The following is a 22,515-nucleotide window of genomic DNA, read 5'->3' as shown; positions in this document are numbered from 1 at the left end:
TAAATTTCATTCATAATTTATCCCTGTTGTGTATTGCAAGCAGCAAGTTGGTGTAAGTAAAGTGTGATAAAAATAAATGCGTTTGATTGTGGCTAGCAATAGAGGAATTTATTGCTGGTGTAAATAAGAACGCAACTAGCAGAGGATGGTTTCGATCCATCGACCTCTGGGTTATGGGCCCAGCACGCTTCCGCTGCGCCACTCTGCTGCCGGCTGGTGTGGGATCCCGGCTGGTGCTCAGGTTCCGATGCCCCACAGTGCTGTGTGTTAGCGAGACACATTTCAGCATCCAGGCTGTGTTGAAAACTATCGAACGGCCCTCAATCCGCCCAGAGACCCGGACCCCGCAGCAGCCGAGTTTGCAGGCTAACTTGGCTGCACAATGTCACAAGGACACTCAGTATTACACCACCGACAATGGGACGGACAAAAAATGACACACAAAAAACCGGCAAGGGTCTTTCTGGCCACACAAAGGGAGGGACAGAGAAAGACACTGCGGATACCAAAGAGAAAGAGACAGACAGACATTCCGAATAACACGAGGCAGAGACAGAGACTGAGGGAAAACCGAGACTGCGAGAGAAACCGAGAGGGATGTAGACAGCCAGGGAAACGGAGACTGAGATGAAGAGAGAGACTTGCATGAAAGTGCGTTCTGCTGTGTAAAGAAATTCCCTGCAGTGTAAAAATGTTCCCTGTTATATAAAATTGTTCCCTCTTGTGTAAAGATGGTCGCTGTTGTGTACAGATTCTCCCTGTTGTTTAGAGATTTTGTGTCCTTTGTAAAGATGTCCGCTATTGAATAATGTGTTTCCTGTTGTGTTAAGGTTCTCCGCGTTGTGTAACGGTGTTCCGTTTTGTGTGATGGTATTCCCGTTTGTGTAAAGGCCAAGAGCACCATCTGGTGCTGGCGACGCGGCGCTGCAGGATGCGTTGAGAGAAAGGGGAAGGCCAAGGCTGCTGCAAGTTTGCAGCATTTGCAGCTTATGTTGGTGCGAATAAAGTGTTTTGAAAGTTGTGTTGCAGTTTCTAGTGTTTATTGCAAGAAGGAAGTTGCTGTAAGTAAAGCATAAAGTGTGATAAAAAAACCTGACGCACTGAGCCTGAAATTTATCGTAACTATAAGAGGAGAGAACAATAGAAAAAATTTGCCCTCCTGATCACATCTTCCTCAGACTGATGGTATGAAAAACACATCTGACTCTCATCCTGAAGTCAGAGTCCAGATCCCCTCCCCCACCCTTTTCTTTTGCAGAATGCATCTTCTCTGAACCATGTCAGAATGTAACTTTCGCTGTCTGGATTGGTTAGATTGAAAAAAAGATACTCGTGTTCAATTAATCGGATTGCAGCACAGGAGCAAATGGGAGGTGCTGTTCAACCGGCAAGTTCGGAAGAGCGAACGGGGAAGCGACGGAGAGATGGTGGGTGCGAGAGTGACAGCGGTCGATAGATTGCAAGAAATGGGAGAAAGAAAAATGGTGTATACCTGAATAACTGAGAGGCAGCAGGTGTGGAGACGAGTGAGTGAACGGTCTGATTTCAGTTGGTTGGGTGACGGTGTTTGTAGTGTTCGGTGCGCGGCTCAGGCCAATGTACGGACCAGAGGAAACTCTGCGAATCAGATCTGCCTGTCAATAGCAACTGAATGAAAAGGTGACACAAAACCGGCATCTCTGCACGGTTTACTGCAGCGACGAAATTTATTAACGTCGCAATATCTGGCAGCGGTGGGATTCGAACCCACGCCCCCGAAGAGACTGGAGCCTTAGTCCAGCGCCTTAGACCGCTCGGCCACGCTACCACATCCAAACGTTGCGGAATTTGAAACTATTACCTGGTGATTGAAATGTGGCATGGTCTTGCAAATAACAGGGGAAACAAGAGGAAATTAAATTCGTGGACGGCAAACTCACTTCTGATGCAACCCAGTAGACCAGAAGAAGCTCCGTCTTCACAGGGCAACTCTAATAAATAGATGTTTGCTGGAACACACCCATTGTAAATTTCATTCATAATTTATCCCTGTTGTGTATTGCAAGCAGCAAGTTGGTGTAAGTAAAGTGTGATAAAAATAAATGCGTTTGATTGTGGCCAGCAATAGAGGAATTTATTGCTGGTGTAAATAAGAACGCAACTAGCAGAGGATGGTTTCGATCCATCGACCTCTGGGTTATGGGCCCAGCACGCTTCCGCTGCGCCACTCTGCTGCCGGCTGGTGTGGGATCCCGGCTGGTGTCAGGTTCCGATGCCCCACGGTGCTGTGTGTTAGCGAGACACATTTCAGCATCCAGGCTGTGTTGAAAACTATAGAACGGCCCTCAATCCGCCCAGAGACCCGGACCCCGCAGCAGCCGAGTTTGCAGGCTAACTTGGCTGCACAATGTCACAAGGACACTCAGTATTACACCACCGACAATGGGACGGACAAAAAATGACACACAAAAAACCGGCAAGGGTCTTTCTGGCCACACAAAGGGAGGGACAGAGAAAGACACTGCGGATACCAAAGAGAAAGAGACAGACAGACATTCCGAATAACGCGAGGCAGAGACAGAGACTGAGGGAAATCCGAGACTGCGAGAGAAACGGAGAGGGATGTAGACAGCCAGGGAAACGGAGACTGAGATGAAGAGAGAGACTTGCATGAAAGTACGTTCTGCTGCGTAAAGATTTTCCCTGTAGTGTAAAAATGTTCCCTGTTATATAAAATTGTTCCCTCTTGTGTAAAGATGGTCGCTGTTGTGTACAGATTCTCGCTGTTGTTTAGAGATTTTGTGTCCTTTGTAAAGATGTCCGCTATTGAATAATGTGTTTCCTGTTGTGTAAAGGTTCTCCGTGTTGTGTAACGGTGTTCCGCTTTGTGTGATGGTATTCCCGTTTGTGTAAAGGCCAAGAGCACCATCTGGTGCTGGCGACGCGGCGCTGCAGGATGCGTTGAGAGAAAGGGGAAGGCCAAGGCTGCTGCAAGTTTGCAGCATTTGCAGCTTATGTTGGTGCGAATAAAGTGTTTTGAAAGTTGTGTTGCAGTTTCTAGTGTTTATTGCAAGAAGGAAGTTGCTGTAAGTAAAGCATAAAGTGTGATAAAAAAAACCTGACGCATTGAGCCTGAAATTTATCGCAACTATAAGAGGAGAGAACAATAGAAAAAATTTGCCCTCCTGATCACATCTTCCTCAGACTGATGGTATGAAAAACACATCTGACTCTCATCCTGAAGTCAGAGTCCAGATCCCCTCCCCCAGCCTTTTCTTTTGCAGAATGCATCTTCTCTTAACCATGTCAGAATGTAACTTTCGCTGTCTGGATTGGTTAGATTGAAAAAAAGATACTCGTGTTCAATTAATCGGATTGCAGCACAGGAGCAAATGGGAGGTGCTGTTCAACCGGCAAGTTCGGAAGAGCGAACGGGGAAGCGACGGAGAGATGGTGGGTGCGAGAGTGACAGCGGTCGATAGATTGCAAGAAATGGGAGAAATAAAAATGGTGTATACCTGAATAACTGAGAGGCAGCAGGTGTGGAGACGAGTGAGTGAACGGTCTGAATTCAGTTGGTTGGGTGACGGTGTTTGCAGTGTTCGGTGCGCGGCTCAGGCCAATGTACGGACCAGAGGAAACTCTGCGAATCAGATCTGCCTGTCAATAGCAACTGAATGAAAAGGTGACACAAAACCGGCATCTCTGCACGGTTTACTGCAGCGACGAAATTTATTAACGTCGCAATATCTGGCAGCGGTGGGATTCGAACCCACGCCCCCGAAGAGACTGGAGCCTTAGTCCAGCGCCTTAGACCGCTCGGCCACGCTACCACATCCAAACGTTGCGGAATTTGAAACTATTACCTGGTGATTGAAATGTGGCATGGTCTTGCAAATAACAGGGGAAACAAGAGGAAATTAAATTCGTGGACGGCAAACTCACTTCTGATGCAACCCAGTAGACCAGAAGAAGCTCCTCTTCACAGGGCAACTCTAATAAATAGATGTTTGCTGGAACACACCCATTGTAAATTTCATTCATAATTTATCCCTGTTGTGTATTGCAAGCAGCAAGTTGGTGTAAGTAAAGTGTGATAAAAATAAATGCGTTTGATTGTGGCTAGCAATAGAGGAATTTATTGCTGGTGTAAATAAGAACGCAACTAGCAGAGGATGGTTTCGATCCATCGACCTCTGGGTTATGGGCCCAGCACGCTTCCGCTGCGCCACTCTGCTGCCGGCTGGTGTGGGATCCCGGCTGGTGCTCAGGTTCCGATGCCCCACAGTGCTGTGTGTTAGCGAGACACATTTCAGCATCCAGGCTGTGTTGAAAACTATCGAACGGCCCTCAATCCGCCCAGAGACCCGGACCCCGCAGCAGCCGAGTTTGCAGGCTAACTTGGCTGCACAATGTCACAAGGACACTCAGTATTACACCACCGACAATGGGACGGACAAAAAATGACACACAAAAAACCGGCAAGGGTCTTTCTGGCCACACAAAGGGAGGGACAGAGAAAGACACTGCGGATACCAAAGAGAAAGAGACAGACAGACATTCCGAATAACACGAGGCAGAGACAGAGACTGAGGGAAAACCGAGACTGCGAGAGAAACCGAGAGGGATGTAGACAGCCAGGGAAACGGAGACTGAGATGAAGAGAGAGACTTGCATGAAAGTGCGTTCTGCTGTGTAAAGAAATTCCCTGCAGTGTAAAAATGTTCCCTGTTATATAAAATTGTTCCCTCTTGTGTAAAGATGGTCGCTGTTGTGTACAGATTCTCCCTGTTGTTTAGAGATTTTGTGTCCTTTGTAAAGATGTCCGCTATTGAATAATGTGTTTCCTGTTGTGTTAAGGTTCTCCGCGTTGTGTAACGGTGTTCCGTTTTGTGTGATGGTATTCCCGTTTGTGTAAAGGCCAAGAGCACCATCTGGTGCTGGCGACGCGGCGCTGCAGGATGCGTTGAGAGAAAGGGGAAGGCCAAGGCTGCTGCAAGTTTGCAGCATTTGCAGCTTATGTTGGTGCGAATAAAGTGTTTTGAAAGTTGTGTTGCAGTTTCTAGTGTTTATTGCAAGAAGGAAGTTGCTGTAAGTAAAGCATAAAGTGTGATAAAAAAACCTGACGCACTGAGCCTGAAATTTATCGTAACTATAAGAGGAGAGAACAATAGAAAAAATTTGCCCTCCTGATCACATCTTCCTCAGACTGATGGTATGAAAAACACATCTGACTCTCATCCTGAAGTCAGAGTCCAGATCCCCTCCCCCACCCTTTTCTTTTGCAGAATGCATCTTCTCTGAACCATGTCAGAATGTAACTTTCGCTGTCTGGATTGGTTAGATTGAAAAAAAGATACTCGTGTTCAATTAATCGGATTGCAGCACAGGAGCAAATGGGAGGTGCTGTTCAACCGGCAAGTTCGGAAGAGCGAACGGGGAAGCGACGGAGAGATGGTGGGTGCGAGAGTGACAGCGGTCGATAGATTGCAAGAAATGGGAGAAAGAAAAATGGTGTATACCTGAATAACTGAGAGGCAGCAGGTGTGGAGACGAGTGAGTGAACGGTCTGATTTCAGTTGGTTGGGTGACGGTGTTTGTAGTGTTCGGTGCGCGGCTCAGGCCAATGTACGGACCAGAGGAAACTCTGCGAATCAGATCTGCCTGTCAATAGCAACTGAATGAAAAGGTGACACAAAACCGGCATCCCTGCACGGTTTACTGCAGCGACGAAATTTATTAATGTCGCAATATCTGGCAGCGGTGGGATTCGAACCCACGCCCCCGAAGAGACTGGAGCCTTAGTCCAGCGCCTTAGACCGCTCGGCCACGCTACCACATCCAAACGTTGCGGAATTTGAAACTATTACCTGGTGATTGAAATGTGGCATGGTCTTGCAAATAACAGGGGAAACAAGAGGAAATTAAATTCGTGGACTGCAAACTCACTTCTGATGCAACCCAGTAGATCAGAAGAAGCTACGTCTTCACAGGGCAACTCTAATAAATAGATGTTTGCTGGAACACACCCATTGTAAATTTCATTCATAATTTATCCCTGTTGTGTATTGCAAGCAGGAAGTTGGTGTAAGTAAAGTGTGATAAAAAATAAATGCGTTTGATTGTGGCTAGCAATAGAGGAATTTATTGCTGGTGTAAATAAGAACGCAACTAGCAGAGGATGGTTTCGATCCATCGACCTCTGGGTTATGGGCCCAGCACGCTTCCGCTGCGCCACTCTGCTGCCGGCTGGTGTGGGATCCCGGCTGGTGCTCAGGTTCCGATGCCCCACAGTGCTGTGTGTTAGCGAGACACATTTCAGCATCCAGGCTGTGTTGAAAACTGTCGAACGGCCCTCAATCCGCCCAGAGACCCGGACCCCGCAGCAGCCGAGTTTGCAGGCTAACTTGGCTGCACAATGTCACAAGGACACTCAGTATTACACCACCGACAATGGGACGGACAAAAAATGACACACAAAAAACCGGCAAGGGTCTTTCTGGCCACACAAAGGGAGGGACAGAGAAAGACACTGCGGATACCAAAGAGAAAGAGACAGACAGACATTCCGAATAACACGAGGCAGAGACAGAGACTGAGGGAAAACCGAGACTGCGAGAGAAACCGAGAGGGATGTAGACAGCCAGGGAAACGGAGACTGAGATGAAGAGAGAGACTTGCATGAAAGTGCGTTCTGCTGTGTAAAGAAATTCCCTGCAGTGTAAAAATGTTCCCTGTTATATAAAATTGTTCCCTCTTGTGTAAAGATGGTCGCTGTTGTGTACAGATTCTCCCTGTTGTTTAGAGATTTTGTGTCCTTTGTAAAGATGTCCGCTATTGAATAATGTGTTTCCTGTTGTGTTAAGGTTCTCCGCGTTGTGTAACGGTGTTCCGTTTTGTGTGATGGTATTCCCGTTTGTGTAAAGGCCAAGAGCACCATCTGGTGCTGGCGACGCGGCGCTGCAGGATGCGTTGAGAGAAAGGGGAAGGCCAAGGCTGCTGCAAGTTTGCAGCATTTGCAGCTTATGTTGGTGCGAATAAAGTGTTTTGAAAGTTGTGTTGCAGTTTCTAGTGTTTATTGCAAGAAGGAAGTTGCTGTAAGTAAAGCATAAAGTGTGATAAAAAAACCTGACGCACTGAGCCTGAAATTTATCGTAACTATAAGAGGAGAGAACAATAGAAAAAATTTGCCCTCCTGATCACATCTTCCTCAGACTGATGGTATGAAAAACACATCTGACTCTCATCCTGAAGTCAGAGTCCAGATCCCCTCCCCCACCCTTTTCTTTTGCAGAATGCATCTTCTCTGAACCATGTCAGAATGTAACTTTCGCTGTCTGGATTGGTTAGATTGAAAAAAAGATACTCGTGTTCAATTAATCGGATTGCAGCACAGGAGCAAATGGGAGGTGCTGTTCAACCGGCAAGTTCGGAAGAGCGAACGGGGAAGCGACGGAGAGATGGTGGGTGCGAGAGTGACAGCGGTCGATAGATTGCAAGAAATGGGAGAAAGAAAAATGGTGTATACCTGAATAACTGAGAGGCAGCAGGTGTGGAGACGAGTGAGTGAACGGTCTGATTTCAGTTGGTTGGGTGACGGTGTTTGTAGTGTTCGGTGCGCGGCTCAGGCCAATGTACGGACCAGAGGAAACTCTGCGAATCAGATCTGCCTGTCAATAGCAACTGAATGAAAAGGTGACACAAAACCGGCATCTCTGCACGGTTTACTGCAGCGACGAAATTTATTAACGTCGCAATATCTGGCAGCGGTGGGATTCGAACCCACGCCCCCGAAGAGACTGGAGCCTTAGTCCAGCGCCTTAGACCGCTCGGCCACGCTACCACATCCAAACGTTGCGGAATTTGAAACTATTACCTGGTGATTGAAATGTGGCATGGTCTTGCAAATAACAGGGGAAACAAGAGGAAATTAAATTCGTGGACGGCAAACTCACTTCTGATGCAACCCAGTAGACCAGAAGAAGCTCCGTCTTCACAGGGCAACTCTAATAAATAGATGTTTGCTGGAACACACCCATTGTAAATTTCATTCATAATTTATCCCTGTTGTGTATTGCAAGCAGCAAGTTGGTGTAAGTAAAGTGTGATAAAAATAAATGCGTTTGATTGTGGCCAGCAATAGAGGAATTTATTGCTGGTGTAAATAAGAACGCAACTAGCAGAGGATGGTTTCGATCCATCGACCTCTGGGTTATGGGCCCAGCACGCTTCCGCTGCGCCACTCTGCTGCCGGCTGGTGTGGGATCCCGGCTGGTGTCAGGTTCCGATGCCCCACGGTGCTGTGTGTTAGCGAGACACATTTCAGCATCCAGGCTGTGTTGAAAACTATAGAACGGCCCTCAATCCGCCCAGAGACCCGGACCCCGCAGCAGCCGAGTTTGCAGGCTAACTTGGCTGCACAATGTCACAAGGACACTCAGTATTACACCACCGACAATGGGACGGACAAAAAATGACACACAAAAAACCGGCAAGGGTCTTTCTGGCCACACAAAGGGAGGGACAGAGAAAGACACTGCGGATACCAAAGAGAAAGAGACAGACAGACATTCCGAATAACGCGAGGCAGAGACAGAGACTGAGGGAAATCCGAGACTGCGAGAGAAACGGAGAGGGATGTAGACAGCCAGGGAAACGGAGACTGAGATGAAGAGAGAGACTTGCATGAAAGTACGTTCTGCTGCGTAAAGATTTTCCCTGTAGTGTAAAAATGTTCCCTGTTATATAAAATTGTTCCCTCTTGTGTAAAGATGGTCGCTGTTGTGTACAGATTCTCGCTGTTGTTTAGAGATTTTGTGTCCTTTGTAAAGATGTCCGCTATTGAATAATGTGTTTCCTGTTGTGTAAAGGTTCTCCGTGTTGTGTAACGGTGTTCCGCTTTGTGTGATGGTATTCCCGTTTGTGTAAAGGCCAAGAGCACCATCTGGTGCTGGCGACGCGGCGCTGCAGGATGCGTTGAGAGAAAGGGGAAGGCCAAGGCTGCTGCAAGTTTGCAGCATTTGCAGCTTATGTTGGTGCGAATAAAGTGTTTTGAAAGTTGTGTTGCAGTTTCTAGTGTTTATTGCAAGAAGGAAGTTGCTGTAAGTAAAGCATAAAGTGTGATAAAAAAAACCTGACGCATTGAGCCTGAAATTTATCGCAACTATAAGAGGAGAGAACAATAGAAAAAATTTGCCCTCCTGATCACATCTTCCTCAGACTGATGGTATGAAAAACACATCTGACTCTCATCCTGAAGTCAGAGTCCAGATCCCCTCCCCCAGCCTTTTCTTTTGCAGAATGCATCTTCTCTTAACCATGTCAGAATGTAACTTTCGCTGTCTGGATTGGTTAGATTGAAAAAAAGATACTCGTGTTCAATTAATCGGATTGCAGCACAGGAGCAAATGGGAGGTGCTGTTCAACCGGCAAGTTCGGAAGAGCGAACGGGGAAGCGACGGAGAGATGGTGGGTGCGAGAGTGACAGCGGTCGATAGATTGCAAGAAATGGGAGAAATAAAAATGGTGTATACCTGAATAACTGAGAGGCAGCAGGTGTGGAGACGAGTGAGTGAACGGTCTGAATTCAGTTGGTTGGGTGACGGTGTTTGCAGTGTTCGGTGCGCGGCTCAGGCCAATGTACGGACCAGAGGAAACTCTGCGAATCAGATCTGCCTGTCAATAGCAACTGAATGAAAAGGTGACACAAAACCGGCATCTCTGCACGGTTTACTGCAGCGACGAAATTTATTAACGTCGCAATATCTGGCAGCGGTGGGATTCGAACCCACGCCCCCGAAGAGACTGGAGCCTTAGTCCAGCGCCTTAGACCGCTCGGCCACGCTACCACATCCAAACGTTGCGGAATTTGAAACTATTACCTGGTGATTGAAATGTGGCATGGTCTTGCAAATAACAGGGGAAACAAGAGGAAATTAAATTCGTGGACGGCAAACTCACTTCTGATGCAACCCAGTAGACCAGAAGAAGCTCCTCTTCACAGGGCAACTCTAATAAATAGATGTTTGCTGGAACACACCCATTGTAAATTTCATTCATAATTTATCCCTGTTGTGTATTGCAAGCAGCAAGTTGGTGTAAGTAAAGTGTGATAAAAATAAATGCGTTTGATTGTGGCTAGCAATAGAGGAATTTATTGCTGGTGTAAATAAGAACGCAACTAGCAGAGGATGGTTTCGATCCATCGACCTCTGGGTTATGGGCCCAGCACGCTTCCGCTGCGCCACTCTGCTGCCGGCTGGTGTGGGATCCCGGCTGGTGCTCAGGTTCCGATGCCCCACAGTGCTGTGTGTTAGCGAGACACATTTCAGCATCCAGGCTGTGTTGAAAACTATCGAACGGCCCTCAATCCGCCCAGAGACCCGGACCCCGCAGCAGCCGAGTTTGCAGGCTAACTTGGCTGCACAATGTCACAAGGACACTCAGTATTACACCACCGACAATGGGACGGACAAAAAATGACACACAAAAAACCGGCAAGGGTCTTTCTGGCCACACAAAGGGAGGGACAGAGAAAGACACTGCGGATACCAAAGAGAAAGAGACAGACAGACATTCCGAATAACACGAGGCAGAGACAGAGACTGAGGGAAAACCGAGACTGCGAGAGAAACCGAGAGGGATGTAGACAGCCAGGGAAACGGAGACTGAGATGAAGAGAGAGACTTGCATGAAAGTGCGTTCTGCTGTGTAAAGAAATTCCCTGCAGTGTAAAAATGTTCCCTGTTATATAAAATTGTTCCCTCTTGTGTAAAGATGGTCGCTGTTGTGTACAGATTCTCCCTGTTGTTTAGAGATTTTGTGTCCTTTGTAAAGATGTCCGCTATTGAATAATGTGTTTCCTGTTGTGTTAAGGTTCTCCGCGTTGTGTAACGGTGTTCCGTTTTGTGTGATGGTATTCCCGTTTGTGTAAAGGCCAAGAGCACCATCTGGTGCTGGCGACGCGGCGCTGCAGGATGCGTTGAGAGAAAGGGGAAGGCCAAGGCTGCTGCAAGTTTGCAGCATTTGCAGCTTATGTTGGTGCGAATAAAGTGTTTTGAAAGTTGTGTTGCAGTTTCTAGTGTTTATTGCAAGAAGGAAGTTGCTGTAAGTAAAGCATAAAGTGTGATAAAAAAACCTGACGCACTGAGCCTGAAATTTATCGTAACTATAAGAGGAGAGAACAATAGAAAAAATTTGCCCTCCTGATCACATCTTCCTCAGACTGATGGTATGAAAAACACATCTGACTCTCATCCTGAAGTCAGAGTCCAGATCCCCTCCCCCACCCTTTTCTTTTGCAGAATGCATCTTCTCTGAACCATGTCAGAATGTAACTTTCGCTGTCTGGATTGGTTAGATTGAAAAAAAGATACTCGTGTTCAATTAATCGGATTGCAGCACAGGAGCAAATGGGAGGTGCTGTTCAACCGGCAAGTTCGGAAGAGCGAACGGGGAAGCGACGGAGAGATGGTGGGTGCGAGAGTGACAGCGGTCGATAGATTGCAAGAAATGGGAGAAAGAAAAATGGTGTATACCTGAATAACTGAGAGGCAGCAGGTGTGGAGACGAGTGAGTGAACGGTCTGATTTCAGTTGGTTGGGTGACGGTGTTTGTAGTGTTCGGTGCGCGGCTCAGGCCAATGTACGGACCAGAGGAAACTCTGCGAATCAGATCTGCCTGTCAATAGCAACTGAATGAAAAGGTGACACAAAACCGGCATCCCTGCACGGTTTACTGCAGCGACGAAATTTATTAATGTCGCAATATCTGGCAGCGGTGGGATTCGAACCCACGCCCCCGAAGAGACTGGAGCCTTAGTCCAGCGCCTTAGACCGCTCGGCCACGCTACCACATCCAAACGTTGCGGAATTTGAAACTATTACCTGGTGATTGAAATGTGGCATGGTCTTGCAAATAACAGGGGAAACAAGAGGAAATTAAATTCGTGGACTGCAAACTCACTTCTGATGCAACCCAGTAGATCAGAAGAAGCTACGTCTTCACAGGGCAACTCTAATAAATAGATGTTTGCTGGAACACACCCATTGTAAATTTCATTCATAATTTATCCCTGTTGTGTATTGCAAGCAGGAAGTTGGTGTAAGTAAAGTGTGATAAAAAATAAATGCGTTTGATTGTGGCTAGCAATAGAGGAATTTATTGCTGGTGTAAATAAGAACGCAACTAGCAGAGGATGGTTTCGATCCATCGACCTCTGGGTTATGGGCCCAGCACGCTTCCGCTGCGCCACTCTGCTGCCGGCTGGTGTGGGATCCCGGCTGGTGCTCAGGTTCCGATGCCCCACAGTGCTGTGTGTTAGCGAGACACATTTCAGCATCCAGGCTGTGTTGAAAACTGTCGAACGGCCCTCAATCCGCCCAGAGACCCGGACCCCGCAGCAGCCGAGTTTGCAGGCTAACTTGGCTGCACAATGTCACAAGGACACTCAGTATTACACCACCGACAATGGGACGGACAAAAAATGACACACAAAAAACCGGCAAGGGTCTTTCTGGCCACACAAAGGGAGGGACAGAGAAAGACACTGCGGATACCAAAGAGAAAGAGACAGACAGACATTCCGAATAACACGAGGCAGAGACAGAGACTGAGGGAAAACCGAGACTGCGAGAGAAACCGAGAGGGATGTAGACAGCCAGGGAAACGGAGACTGAGATGAAGAGAGAGACTTGCATGAAAGTGCGTTCTGCTGTGTAAAGAAATTCCCTGCAGTGTAAAAATGTTCCCTGTTATATAAAATTGTTCCCTCTTGTGTAAAGATGGTCGCTGTTGTGTACAGATTCTCCCTGTTGTTTAGAGATTTTGTGTCCTTTGTAAAGATGTCCGCTATTGAATAATGTGTTTCCTGTTGTGTTAAGGTTCTCCGCGTTGTGTAACGGTGTTCCGTTTTGTGTGATGGTATTCCCGTTTGTGTAAAGGCCAAGAGCACCATCTGGTGCTGGCGACGCGGCGCTGCAGGATGCGTTGAGAGAAAGGGGAAGGCCAAGGCTGCTGCAAGTTTGCAGCATTTGCAGCTTATGTTGGTGCGAATAAAGTGTTTTGAAAGTTGTGTTGCAGTTTCTAGTGTTTATTGCAAGAAGGAAGTTGCTGTAAGTAAAGCATAAAGTGTGATAAAAAAACCTGACGCACTGAGCCTGAAATTTATCGTAACTATAAGAGGAGAGAACAATAGAAAAAATTTGCCCTCCTGATCACATCTTCCTCAGACTGATGGTATGAAAAACACATCTGACTCTCATCCTGAAGTCAGAGTCCAGATCCCCTCCCCCACCCTTTTCTTTTGCAGAATGCATCTTCTCTGAACCATGTCAGAATGTAACTTTCGCTGTCTGGATTGGTTAGATTGAAAAAAAGATACTCGTGTTCAATTAATCGGATTGCAGCACAGGAGCAAATGGGAGGTGCTGTTCAACCGGCAAGTTCGGAAGAGCGAACGGGGAAGCGACGGAGAGATGGTGGGTGCGAGAGTGACAGCGGTCGATAGATTGCAAGAAATGGGAGAAAGAAAAATGGTGTATACCTGAATAACTGAGAGGCAGCAGGTGTGGAGACGAGTGAGTGAACGGTCTGATTTCAGTTGGTTGGGTGACGGTGTTTGTAGTGTTCGGTGCGCGGCTCAGGCCAATGTACGGACCAGAGGAAACTCTGCGAATCAGATCTGCCTGTCAATAGCAACTGAATGAAAAGGTGACACAAAACCGGCATCCCTGCACGGTTTACTGCAGCGACGAAATTTATTAATGTCGCAATATCTGGCAGCGGTGGGATTCGAACCCACGCCCCCGAAGAGACTGGAGCCTTAGTCCAGCGCCTTAGACCGCTCGGCCACGCTACCACATCCAAACGTTGCGGAATTTGAAACTATTACCTGGTGATTGAAATGTGGCATGGTCTTGCAAATAACAGGGGAAACAAGAGGAAATTAAATTCGTGGACTGCAAACTCACTTCTGATGCAACCCAGTAGATCAGAAGAAGCTACGTCTTCACAGGGCAACTCTAATAAATAGATGTTTGCTGGAACACACCCATTGTAAATTTCATTCATAATTTATCCCTGTTGTGTATTGCAAGCAGGAAGTTGGTGTAAGTAAAGTGTGATAAAAAATAAATGCGTTTGATTGTGGCTAGCAATAGAGGAATTTATTGCTGGTGTAAATAAGAACGCAACTAGCAGAGGATGGTTTCGATCCATCGACCTCTGGGTTATGGGCCCAGCACGCTTCCGCTGCGCCACTCTGCTGCCGGCTGGTGTGGGATCCCGGCTGGTGCTCAGGTTCCGATGCCCCACAGTGCTGTGTGTTAGCGAGACACATTTCAGCATCCAGGCTGTGTTGAAAACTGTCGAACGGCCCTCAATCCGCCCAGAGACCCGGACCCCGCAGCAGCCGAGTTTGCAGGCTAACTTGGCTGCACAATGTCACAAGGACACTCAGTATTACACCACCGACAATGGGACGGACAAAAAATGACACACAAAAAACCGGCAAGGGTCTTTCTGGCCACACAAAGGGAGGGACAGAGAAAGACACTGCGGATACCAAAGAGAAAGAGACAGACAGACATTCCGAATAACACGAGGCAGAGACAGAGACTGAGGGAAAACCGAGACTGCGAGAGAAACCGAGAGGGATGTAGACAGCCAGGGAAACGGAGACTGAGATGAAGAGAGAGACTTGCATGAAAGTGCGTTCTGCTGTGTAAAGAAATTCCCTGCAGTGTAAAAATGTTCCCTGTTATATAAAATTGTTCCCTCTTGTGTAAAGATGGTCGCTGTTGTGTACAGATTCTCCCTGTTGTTTAGAGATTTTGTGTCCTTTGTAAAGATGTCCGCTATTGAATAATGTGTTTCCTGTTGTGTTAAGGTTCTCCGCGTTGTGTAACGGTGTTCCGTTTTGTGTGATGGTATTCCCGTTTGTGTAAAGGCCAAGAGCACCATCTGGTGCTGGCGACGCGGCGCTGCAGGATGCGTTGAGAGAAAGGGGAAGGCCAAGGCTGCTGCAAGTTTGCAGCATTTGCAGCTTATGTTGGTGCGAATAAAGTGTTTTGAAAGTTGTGTTGCAGTTTCTAGTGTTTATTGCAAGAAGGAAGTTGCTGTAAGTAAAGCATAAAGTGTGATAAAAAAACCTGACGCACTGAGCCTGAAATTTATCGTAACTATAAGAGGAGAGAACAATAGAAAAAATTTGCCCTCCTGATCACATCTTCCTCAGACTGATGGTATGAAAAACACATCTGACTCTCATCCTGAAGTCAGAGTCCAGATCCCCTCCCCCACCCTTTTCTTTTGCAGAATGCATCTTCTCTGAACCATGTCAGAATGTAACTTTCGCTGTCTGGATTGGTTAGATTGAAAAAAAGATACTCGTGTTCAATTAATCGGATTGCAGCACAGGAGCAAATGGGAGGTGCTGTTCAACCGGCAAGTTCGGAAGAGCGAACGGGGAAGCGACGGAGAGATGGTGGGTGCGAGAGTGACAGCGGTCGATAGATTGCAAGAAATGGGAGAAAGAAAAATGGTGTATACCTGAATAACTGAGAGGCAGCAGGTGTGGAGACGAGTGAGTGAACGGTCTGATTTCAGTTGGTTGGGTGACGGTGTTTGTAGTGTTCGGTGCGCGGCTCAGGCCAATGTACGGACCAGAGGAAACTCTGCGAATCAGATCTGCCTGTCAATAGCAACTGAATGAAAAGGTGACACAAAACCGGCATCCCTGCACGGTTTACTGCAGCGACGAAATTTATTAATGTCGCAATATCTGGCAGCGGTGGGATTCGAACCCACGCCCCCGAAGAGACTGGAGCCTTAGTCCAGCGCCTTAGACCGCTCGGCCACGCTACCACATCCAAACGTTGCGGAATTTGAAACTATTACCTGGTGATTGAAATGTGGCATGGTCTTGCAAATAACAGGGGAAACAAGAGGAAATTAAATTCGTGGACTGCAAACTCACTTCTGATGCAACCCAGTAGATCAGAAGAAGCTACGTCTTCACAGGGCAACTCTAATAAATAGATGTTTGCTGGAACACACCCATTGTAAATTTCATTCATAATTTATCCCTGTTGTGTATTGCAAGCAGGAAGTTGGTGTAAGTAAAGTGTGATAAAAAATAAATGCGTTTGATTGTGGCTAGCAATAGAGGAATTTATTGCTGGTGTAAATAAGAACGCAACTAGCAGAGGATGGTTTCGATCCATCGACCTCTGGGTTATGGGCCCAGCACGCTTCCGCTGCGCCACTCTGCTGCCGGCTGGTGTGGGATCCCGGCTGGTGCTCAGGTTCCGATGCCCCACAGTGCTGTGTGTTAGCGAGACACATTTCAGCATCCAGGCTGTGTTGAAAACTATCGAACGGCCCTCAATCCGCCCAGAGACCCGGACCCCGCAGCAGCCGAGTTTGCAGGCTAACTTGGCTGCACAATGTCACAAGGACACTCAGTATTACACCACCGACAATGGGACGGACAAAAAATGACACACAAAAAACCGGCAAGGGTCTTTCTGGCCACACAAAGGGAGGGACAGAGAAAGACACTGCGGATACCAAAGAGAAAGAGACAGACAGACATTCCGAATAACACGAGGCAGAGACAGAGACTGAGGGAAAACCGAGACTGCGAGAGAAACCGAGAGGGATGTAGACAGCCAGGGAAACGGAGACTGAGATGAAGAGAGAGACTTGCATGAAAGTGCGTTCTGCTGTGTAAAGAAATTCCCTGCAGTGTAAAAATGTTCCCTGTTATATAAAATTGTTCCCTCTTGTGTAAAGATGGTCGCTGTTGTGTACAGATTCTCCCTGTTGTTTAGAGATTTTGTGTCCTTTGTAAAGATGTCCGCTATTGAATAATGTGTTTCCTGTTGTGTTAAGGTTCTCCGCGTTGTGTAACGGTGTTCCGTTTTGTGTGATGGTATTCCCGTTTGTGTAAAGGCCAAGAGCACCATCTGGTGCTGGCGACGCGGCGCTGCAGGATGCGTTGAGAGAAAGGGGAAGGCCAAGGCTGCTGCAAGTTTGCAGCATTTGCAGCTTATGTTGGTGCGAATAAAGTGTTTTGAAAGTTGTGTTGCAGTTTCTAGTGTTTATTGCAAGAAGGAAGTTGCTGTAAGTAAAGCATAAAGTGTGATAAAAAAACCTGACGCACTGAGCCTGAAATTTATCGTAACTATAAGAGGAGAGAACAATAGAAAAAATTTGCCCTCCTGATCACATCTTCCTCAGACTGATGGTATGAAAAACACATCTGACTCTCATCCTGAAGTCAGAGTCCAGATCCCCTCCCCCACCCTTTTCTTTTGCAGAATGCATCTTCTCTGAACCATGTCAGAATGTAACTTTCGCTGTCTGGATTGGTTAGATTGAAAAAAAGATACTCGTGTTCAATTAATCGGATTGCAGCACAGGAGCAAATGGGAGGTGCTGTTCAACCGGCAAGTTCGGAAGAGCGAACGGGGAAGCGACGGAGAGATGGTGGGTGCGAGAGTGACAGCGGTCGATAGATTGCAAGAAATGGGAGAAAGAAAAATGGTGTATACCTGAATAACTGAGAGGCAGCAGGTGTGGAGACGAGTGAGTGAACGGTCTGATTTCAGTTGGTTGGGTGACGGTGTTTGTAGTGTTCGGTGCGCGGCTCAGGCCAATGTACGGACCAGAGGAAACTCTGCGAATCAGATCTGCCTGTCAATAGCAACTGAATGAAAAGGTGACACAAAACCGGCATCCCTGCACGGTTTACTGCAGCGACGAAATTTATTAATGTCGCAATATCTGGCAGCGGTGGGATTCGAACCCACGCCCCCGAAGAGACTGGAGCCTTAGTCCAGCGCCTTAGACCGCTCGGCCACGCTACCACATCCAAACGTTGCGGAATTTGAAACTATTACCTGGTGATTGAAATGTGGCATGGTCTTGCAAATAACAGGGGAAACAAGAGGAAATTAAATTCGTGGACTGCAAACTCACTTCTGATGCAACCCAGTAGATCAGAAGAAGCTACGTCTTCACAGGGCAACTCTAATAAATAGATGTTTGCTGGAACACACCCATTGTAAATTTCATTCATAATTTATCCCTGTTGTGTATTGCAAGCAGGAAGTTGGTGTAAGTAAAGTGTGATAAAAAATAAATGCGTTTGATTGTGGCTAGCAATAGAGGAATTTATTGCTGGTGTAAATAAGAACGCAACTAGCAGAGGATGGTTTCGATCCATCGACCTCTGGGTTATGGGCCCAGCACGCTTCCGCTGCGCCACTCTGCTGCCGGCTGGTGTGGGATCCCGGCTGGTGCTCAGGTTCCGATGCCCCACAGTGCTGTGTGTTAGCGAGACACATTTCAGCATCCAGGCTGTGTTGAAAACTATCGAACGGCCCTCAATCCGCCCAGAGACCCGGACCCCGCAGCAGCCGAGTTTGCAGGCTAACTTGGCTGCACAATGTCACAAGGACACTCAGTATTACACCACCGACAATGGGACGGACAAAAAATGACACACAAAAAACCGGCAAGGGTCTTTCTGGCCACACAAAGGGAGGGACAGAGAAAGACACTGCGGATACCAAAGAGAAAGAGACAGACAGACATTCCGAATAACACGAGGCAGAGACAGAGACTGAGGGAAAACCGAGACTGCGAGAGAAACCGAGAGGGATGTAGACAGCCAGGGAAACGGAGACTGAGATGAAGAGAGAGACTTGCATGAAAGTGCGTTCTGCTGTGTAAAGAAATTCCCTGCAGTGTAAAAATGTTCCCTGTTATATAAAATTGTTCCCTCTTGTGTAAAGATGGTCGCTGTTGTGTACAGATTCTCCCTGTTGTTTAGAGATTTTGTGTCCTTTGTAAAGATGTCCGCTATTGAATAATGTGTTTCCTGTTGTGTTAAGGTTCTCCGTGTTGTGTAACGGTGTTCCGTTTTGTGTGATGGTATTCACGTTTGTGTAAAGGCCAAGATCACCATCTGGTGCTGGCGACGCGGCGCTGCAGGATGCGTTGAGAGAAAGGGGAAGGCCAAGGCTGCTGCAAGTTTGCAGCATTTGCAGCTTATGTTGGTGCGAATAAAGTGTTTTGAAAGTTGTGTTGCAGTTTCTAGTGTTTATTGCAAGAAGGAAGTTGCTGTAAGTAAAGCATAAAGTGTGATAAAAAAACCTGACGCACTGAGCCTGAAATTTATCGTAACTATAAGAGGAGAGAACAATAGAAAAAATTTGCCCTCCTGATCACATCTTCCTCAGACTGATGGTATGAAAAACACATCTGACTCTCATCCTGAAGTCAGAGTCCAGATCCCCTCCCCCACCCTTTTCTTTTGCAGAATGCATCTTCTCTGAACCATGTCAGAATGTAACTTTCGCTGTCTGGATTGGTTAGATTGAAAAAAAGATACTCGTGTTCAATTAATCGGATTGCAGCACAGGAGCAAATGGGAGGTGCTGTTCAACCGGCAAGTTCGGAAGAGCGAACGGGGAAGCGACGGAGAGATGGTGGGTGCGAGAGTGACAGCGGTCGATAGATTGCAAGAAATGGGAGAAAGAAAAATGGTGTATACCTGAATAACTGAGAGGCAGCAGGTGTGGAGACGAGTGAGTGAACGGTCTGATTTCAGTTGGTTGGGTGACGGTGTTTGTAGTGTTCGGTGCGCGGCTCAGGCCAATGTACGGACCAGAGGAAACTCTGCGAATCAGATCTGCCTGTCAATAGCAACTGAATGAAAAGGTGACACAAAACCGGCATCCCTGCACGGTTTACTGCAGCGACGAAATTTATTAACGTCGCAATATCTGGCAGCGGTGGGATTCGAACCCACGCCCCCGAAGAGACTGGAGCCTTAGTCCAGCGCCTTAGACCGCTCGGCCACGCTACCACATCCAAACGTTGCGGAATTTGAAACTATTACCTGGTGATTGAAATGTGGCATGGTCTTGCAAATAACAGGGGAAACAAGAGGAAATTAAATTCGTGGACGGCAAACTCACTTCTGATGCAACCCAGTAGACCAGAAGAAGCTCCTCTTCACAGGGCAACTCTAATAAATAGATGTTTGCTGGAACACACCCATTGTAAATTTCATTCATAATTTATCCCTGTTGTGTATTGCAAGCAGCAAGTTGGTGTAAGTAAAGTGTGATAAAAATAAATGCGTTTGATTGTGGCTAGCAATAGAGGAATTTATTGCTGGTGTAAATAAGAACGCAACTAGCAGAGGATGGTTTCGATCCATCGACCTCTGGGTTATGGGCCCAGCACGCTTCCGCTGCGCCACTCTGCTGCCGGCTGGTGTGGGATCCCGGCTGGTGCTCAGGTTCCGATGCCCCACAGTGCTGTGTGTTAGCGAGACACATTTCAGCATCCAGGCTGTGTTGAAAACTATCGAACGGCCCTCAATCCGCCCAGAGACCCGGACCCCGCAGCAGCCGAGTTTGCAGGCTAACTTGGCTGCACAATGTCACAAGGACACTCAGTATTACACCACCGACAATGGGACGGACAAAAAATGACACACAAAAAACCGGCAAGGGTCTTTCTGGCCACACAAAGGGAGGGACAGAGAAAGACACTGCGGATACCAAAGAGAAAGAGACAGACAGACATTCCGAATAACACGAGGCAGAGACAGAGACTGAGGGAAAACCGAGACTGCGAGAGAAACCGAGAGGGATGTAGACAGCCAGGGAAACGGAGACTGAGATGAAGAGAGAGACTTGCATGAAAGTGCGTTCTGCTGTGTAAAGAAATTCCCTGCAGTGTAAAAATGTTCCCTGTTATATAAAATTGTTCCCTCTTGTGTAAAGATGGTCGCTGTTGTGTACAGATTCTCCCTGTTGTTTAGAGATTTTGTGTCCTTTGTAAAGATGTCCGCTATTGAATAATGTGTTTCCTGTTGTGTTAAGGTTCTCCGCGTTGTGTAACGGTGTTCCGTTTTGTGTGATGGTATTCCCGTTTGTGTAAAGGCCAAGAGCACCATCTGGTGCTGGCGACGCGGCGCTGCAGGATGCGTTGAGAGAAAGGGGAAGGCCAAGGCTGCTGCAAGTTTGCAGCATTTGCAGCTTATGTTGGTGCGAATAAAGTGTTTTGAAAGTTGTGTTGCAGTTTCTAGTGTTTATTGCAAGAAGGAAGTTGCTGTAAGTAAAGCATAAAGTGTGATAAAAAAACCTGACGCACTGAGCCTGAAATTTATCGTAACTATAAGAGGAGAGAACAATAGAAAAAATTTGCCCTCCTGATCACATCTTCCTCAGACTGATGGTATGAAAAACACATCTGACTCTCATCCTGAAGTCAGAGTCCAGATCCCCTCCCCCACCCTTTTCTTTTGCAGAATGCATCTTCTCTGAACCATGTCAGAATGTAACTTTCGCTGTCTGGATTGGTTAGATTGAAAAAAAGATACTCGTGTTCAATTAATCGGATTGCAGCACAGGAGCAAATGGGAGGTGCTGTTCAACCGGCAAGTTCGGAAGAGCGAACGGGGAAGCGACGGAGAGATGGTGGGTGCGAGAGTGACAGCGGTCGATAGATTGCAAGAAATGGGAGAAAGAAAAATGGTGTATACCTGAATAACTGAGAGGCAGCAGGTGTGGAGACGAGTGAGTGAACGGTCTGATTTCAGTTGGTTGGGTGACGGTGTTTGTAGTGTTCGGTGCGCGGCTCAGGCCAATGTACGGACCAGAGGAAACTCTGCGAATCAGATCTGCCTGTCAATAGCAACTGAATGAAAAGGTGACACAAAACCGGCATCCCTGCACGGTTTACTGCAGCGACGAAATTTATTAATGTCGCAATATCTGGCAGCGGTGGGATTCGAACCCACGCCCCCGAAGAGACTGGAGCCTTAGTCCAGCGCCTTAGACCGCTCGGCCACGCTACCACATCCAAACGTTGCGGAATTTGAAACTATTACCTGGTGATTGAAATGTGGCATGGTCTTGCAAATAACAGGGGAAACAAGAGGAAATTAAATTCGTGGACTGCAAACTCACTTCTGATGCAACCCAGTAGATCAGAAGAAGCTACGTCTTCACAGGGCAACTCTAATAAATAGATGTTTGCTGGAACACACCCATTGTAAATTTCATTCATAATTTATCCCTGTTGTGTATTGCAAGCAGGAAGTTGGTGTAAGTAAAGTGTGATAAAAAATAAATGCGTTTGATTGTGGCTAGCAATAGAGGAATTTATTGCTGGTGTAAATAAGAACGCAACTAGCAGAGGATGGTTTCGATCCATCGACCTCTGGGTTATGGGCCCAGCACGCTTCCGCTGCGCCACTCTGCTGCCGGCTGGTGTGGGATCCCGGCTGGTGCTCAGGTTCCGATGCCCCACAGTGCTGTGTGTTAGCGAGACACATTTCAGCATCCAGGCTGTGTTGAAAACTGTCGAACGGCCCTCAATCCGCCCAGAGACCCGGACCCCGCAGCAGCCGAGTTTGCAGGCTAACTTGGCTGCACAATGTCACAAGGACACTCAGTATTACACCACCGACAATGGGACGGACAAAAAATGACACACAAAAAACCGGCAAGG

At 47.2% G+C, this 22,515-nt stretch overlaps 11 non-coding genes across 11 annotated transcripts; all 11 read right to left on the bottom strand.

Moving 5' to 3' along the window:
- Positions 1-1,725: 1,725 nt before the first annotated feature.
- Positions 1,726-1,807, bottom strand: trnal-aag (transfer RNA leucine (anticodon AAG)). The gene has a single exon. It is a non-coding gene; the product is annotated as a tRNA-Leu (tRNA).
- A 1,923-nt stretch (positions 1,808-3,730) lies between these two features.
- Positions 3,731-3,812, bottom strand: trnal-aag (transfer RNA leucine (anticodon AAG)). Its single transcript has one exon. It is a non-coding gene; the product is annotated as a tRNA-Leu (tRNA).
- Positions 3,813-5,734: 1,922 nt separating this feature from the next.
- trnal-aag (transfer RNA leucine (anticodon AAG)) lies at positions 5,735-5,816 on the bottom strand. The gene has a single exon. It is a non-coding gene; the product is annotated as a tRNA-Leu (tRNA).
- Positions 5,817-7,740: 1,924 nt separating this feature from the next.
- Positions 7,741-7,822, bottom strand: trnal-aag (transfer RNA leucine (anticodon AAG)). Its single transcript has one exon. It is a non-coding gene; the product is annotated as a tRNA-Leu (tRNA).
- Positions 7,823-9,745: 1,923 nt separating this feature from the next.
- On the bottom strand, positions 9,746-9,827 carry trnal-aag (transfer RNA leucine (anticodon AAG)). The gene has a single exon. It is a non-coding gene; the product is annotated as a tRNA-Leu (tRNA).
- A 1,922-nt stretch (positions 9,828-11,749) lies between these two features.
- On the bottom strand, positions 11,750-11,831 carry trnal-aag (transfer RNA leucine (anticodon AAG)). Its single transcript has one exon. It is a non-coding gene; the product is annotated as a tRNA-Leu (tRNA).
- Positions 11,832-13,755: 1,924 nt separating this feature from the next.
- Positions 13,756-13,837, bottom strand: trnal-aag (transfer RNA leucine (anticodon AAG)). The gene has a single exon. It is a non-coding gene; the product is annotated as a tRNA-Leu (tRNA).
- A 1,924-nt stretch (positions 13,838-15,761) lies between these two features.
- On the bottom strand, positions 15,762-15,843 carry trnal-aag (transfer RNA leucine (anticodon AAG)). The gene has a single exon. It is a non-coding gene; the product is annotated as a tRNA-Leu (tRNA).
- Positions 15,844-17,767: 1,924 nt separating this feature from the next.
- trnal-aag (transfer RNA leucine (anticodon AAG)) lies at positions 17,768-17,849 on the bottom strand. Its single transcript has one exon. It is a non-coding gene; the product is annotated as a tRNA-Leu (tRNA).
- A 1,924-nt stretch (positions 17,850-19,773) lies between these two features.
- On the bottom strand, positions 19,774-19,855 carry trnal-aag (transfer RNA leucine (anticodon AAG)). The gene has a single exon. It is a non-coding gene; the product is annotated as a tRNA-Leu (tRNA).
- A 1,922-nt stretch (positions 19,856-21,777) lies between these two features.
- Positions 21,778-21,859, bottom strand: trnal-aag (transfer RNA leucine (anticodon AAG)). Its single transcript has one exon. It is a non-coding gene; the product is annotated as a tRNA-Leu (tRNA).
- Between the last annotated feature and the right edge of the window lie 656 nt (positions 21,860-22,515).

This window comes from Somniosus microcephalus, unplaced genomic scaffold (assembly GCF_052327205.1).
Source record: "Somniosus microcephalus isolate GS21.2 unplaced genomic scaffold, FLI_Smic_1.0 unresolved_chr3, whole genome shotgun sequence".
Classification (NCBI taxonomy): Eukaryota; Metazoa; Chordata; class Chondrichthyes; order Squaliformes; family Somniosidae; genus Somniosus; species Somniosus microcephalus.
The sequence above is the reverse complement of the archived record's forward strand: the minus strand, read 5'-3'. Positions and strand labels throughout refer to the sequence as shown.